Source organism: Etheostoma spectabile, unplaced genomic scaffold (genome assembly GCF_008692095.1).
Source record: "Etheostoma spectabile isolate EspeVRDwgs_2016 unplaced genomic scaffold, UIUC_Espe_1.0 scaffold00018806, whole genome shotgun sequence".
Lineage (NCBI taxonomy): Eukaryota > Metazoa > Chordata > Actinopteri > Perciformes > Percidae > Etheostoma > Etheostoma spectabile.
In genome coordinates, this window is record NW_022604481.1 from 4022 (window position 1) to 8015 (window position 3994).

Here is a 3994-nt window from a genome sequence, read left to right on the forward strand (position 1 = left end):
GAAGTAAGGCAATCCTTCACCTTTAACAACTTGACCGATTCCAAGAACAAAAAAAGCAAACGGTTCAGTCATTTCGGAGATGGATCATCCGCAACCGCCTAGTGCGTCAGGCTGCTTTACCCCGGTTGCGCAAAACAAGCCATGCGATGTTTTGAAGCGCAACAAAATGAATCTACAAAAGAAGGATTTTTCCCGCAGCAAAGATGCTCCATGTGTGCTCGTGTTAGAGATCGGTGGAGGGTACAGGAAGGCAAGGAGAGGAAAGGGGCAGAGTTGGAAGGAGACGGAGAAGGAGAGAAATGTAGGATGTAGGAAAAAGAATAAAGCTCTAAGACGAGAAGAGAGATGATTAACAACCACAACAAGTTTGGCTGTACTTACTGATCAAACCGCCGATCGCGTTCGTCCGGCTTGGCATTTTTTTAGGATGTCAGAGTTGCAGCGGAAGACACTTCCATTCCGGCGGGCTTGTCCGACAGCAGCAGCAGCACCGGTTCCGAAGCTCAGCTTTGCAGTTCCGTGCGCACAGGAGAACAGCGCTCAGCATGAATGAGAGGAGAGCTGCGGTTAGTCTCCGGCATCCCCTTGGTTGGGGAAAGAGAGAGAGAGAGAGAGAGGAGAGACACAATTTCAGATAAAAGCATTGCCGTTCATATTAAAACTTTTTTTTTTCTGATACCAATACACAGGCTACTGTGAAATAAGACAATCCAGTCAATTGTTTGTGGGCCGCCTATCTCTCCATCCACGCCATGGATTGAAAACTAGCCTACATTTGCATGGGTGCGCCATATTTTCCTTGCAAATCAATCCGCGCATAGGCTACTGGGTTTTCCAGGATGGGGAAAAAAATAACATTAAAGCATGTAAATATGTTCTAGAAAGACTAAAGTATGAATGAAACTTTAGAAAATGAGCATGACGTGGGTCTTTTAATAACTTCACCGCCTCATTTAACAATGACCTGCTCATTGTTGGGCTCCATGTAACTTTTCTCAATCTGGTGGCATTGAACGGGATTGACAGTTGGACTTCATTATTCCCAAACTGTTAAAGTCCCCAAAGAAGTCCAATGGAGATGCCGAGGATTGAACCCGGGGCCTCATACATGCAAAGCATGCGCTCTACCACTGAGCTACATGCCCTTTCCGTGGAGAAACAGCAGTCAACTGAACATGATTTAACTCGGGCTATGCTGACGCGATCTTAATATTGTATAGAGAATATAATGGATAATAAAAATATAAAACTAATGTAGCCTACTACAAACAATACTAAATGAATGAGTACGATGTAGGTTATTCGCTGTGTCAGTTTCTGTAGCTTCATTAACGCTTAATTACATGCCCAGCACCAGAAAGCTAGCAATTAGCATTAGCAACATAGTGGAGCATTTAGTTGCTAGGCCCTAGCCTCCGTGAGCTGGATCCTCTCTGTTCCGATGTTCCAACTTGTTCCAACTTCAACCAATCACAGAACGGTGCGTCTGTTCCGATTGTTCCGAATGCCAAGTTCTCGACTAATCACACGAGACACGTTTTTAGCCCACCAATCAGATGGCTCATTTTGTTCCAACAACCGCCATCTTGGATCTCTCGCTAAGCGCGCTGTCATTCTGCCTTCGCAACTGACAGCAACGCTTGAGTAAGTACACCCTTCTTCATATTCTTATTAAAAATGAATGCATAACACTGTATAAGCTATTATTTATGTCTGTTGTTAGTCCCACTGACTTCACGCTGTGTTTTTACTGAAATATCCGAGTGTTTGTTGCTTGCAAAACGGCCGTACTGTACAAGTCCGCCGTCAGTATAACTCCGGTCCGCTTCGGACTCTTTGTGCACATTTACGTGTCTAAATGAGTGCATAAGGCTGTATTAACTAGTACTTATTTCTGTCTTTAGTCCCACTGACTTAACGCTGTGTTTTTACGTCTATTTGTGTAATATCCGAGTATTGTTGCTAGCTAAAGTGCCGTACTGTACATGTTAGCATGTCCGCCGTCAGTGTAACTCCGGTCCGCTTCGGACTTATTGTGCACAAAAAACGTGTCTAAATGAGTGCATAACGCCGTATAAACTAGTACTTATTTCTGTCTTTAGTCCCACTGACTTAACGCTGTGTTTTTACGGAGGTATTGTTGGATTTTAAAATTGTATATGTGCTTAAACATTGTGGGTGATTTGCATAATACATTCAAGTCAAAAGGTAAAAGCATTATTTCAGCATAAATGAAGACATGTTGGTCATGCATTAGGTTTGTTGTCATAAGTATATAGTTGTTGTTTGTTACATTAAGATGTTTTGCAATAATTCTGTTTTATAATATAAGATGTTCTGTTACATTTAGTTATAATCCAGCTCTACAAATGTGTCAGAAGTTGAATTGATGATGTTAGAGAGACACATTCTGTCTCTGGTTCCAGTCCTTCTTTATGACCCACTGATCTTTTGCTTTGCCAGTCCTGAAGTGAGGGTCATAAACCTTCAGTCACATTCCAATCTAAAAGATAACGATTAAGCACACAAACACATCACCTCACTGTGACCCCAAGACCCCACCCTTTGTGAATAAGACCAGGGGGTCCAGGAGCAGAGAGTCAGACAAATTTGGGGGAGAGCCGTGTTAGGTTGACTCTGTATTTGTCTCTAGGATATCCTATGTAATAAAATGGATTCACACATCCACATCTGAGATTTTGACTACTAATTGAATGAACCCTGAGAATGGAGCAGGATTTAGCTTCAACAATTAAATGTGTCTCTCTAACATCATCAATTCAACTTCTGACACATTTGTAGAGCTGGATTATAACAAAATGTAACAGAACATCTTATATTATAAAACAGAATTATTGCAAAACATCTTAATGTAACAAACAACAAACTATATACTTATGACAACAAACTTAATGCATGACCAACATGTCTTCATTTATGCTGAAATAATGCTTTTACCTTTTGACTTGAATGTATTATGCAAATCACCCACAATGTTTAAGCACATATACAATTTTAAATTCCAACAGTATCCGAGTGTTTGTTGCTTGCAAAACGGCCGTACTGTACAAGTCCGCCGTCAGTATAACTCCGGTCCGCTTCGGACTTTTGTGCACATTTAACGTGTCTAAATGAGTGCATAAGGCTGTATTAACTAGTACTTATTTCTGTATTTAGCCCCACTAACTTAACGCTGTGTTTTTATGGCTCTTTGGGGAATATCTGAGTGTTTTTTGTTACTAAAACGGCCGTACTGTACACGTCCGCCGTCAGTATAACGCCGGTCCGTTTTTTTGTTTTGTTTTTTTGGGACTTACTGTACACAAAATGCATTGTCATGTATAATACAGTGACTCTGTTTAATATTATTAATTACTGTCTTTTTATTGTCAGGCTAATCTTACATAAAACAGTGTGTGTTAACTGTGTTTTCCTCTCTGTTACTGTGTGTTGTAGATTAAGACATCTTCTTGAAATAATTAACTGTAAGTGCCACATGTCATTTGTTTTTAATCATTTTAATTTATTTTCATGTGGAAATATGTACTGCCAGACATTGTGTTAGATAGCCTTATTATTTAGACTCATGGTCCATAAAAATACAAAAGCAACAACAGAGAAACATACAGATACACAAGACAGACACCAATCAAATCTGCCCCCAAATAAGAACACAGCTATCAGGGCATGAGGAGGAGGAAACAGCTTGGCTCTGAAACATCTTCACAACGAGGCAGAGTGAATGAGCTGGTGATTTTAAGGCTAATACTGTGAGAAAAGGTTTTCCCACATTGATCACACCAGTACGGCTTTTCTCCAGTGTGAACACGTCGGTGGCTTTCAAGGCTACCCCTCAGAGAAAACCTTTTCTCACATTGATCACAGCTGTACGGCTTCTCTCCAGTGTGAATGCGTTGATGTATTTTTAGATTACTCTGCACTGTGAAAGCTGCCCCACATTGATCACAGCTGTATGGCTTCTCCCCAGTGTGAA

General features: G+C 40.9%; 1 non-coding gene across 1 annotated transcript; it reads right to left on the minus strand.

The window, feature by feature from the left end:
• Positions 1 to 1073: 1073 nt before the first annotated feature.
• Positions 1074 to 1145, minus strand: trnaa-ugc (transfer RNA alanine (anticodon UGC)). Its single transcript has one exon. It is a non-coding gene; the product is annotated as a tRNA-Ala (tRNA).
• Between the last annotated feature and the right edge of the window lie 2849 nt (positions 1146 to 3994).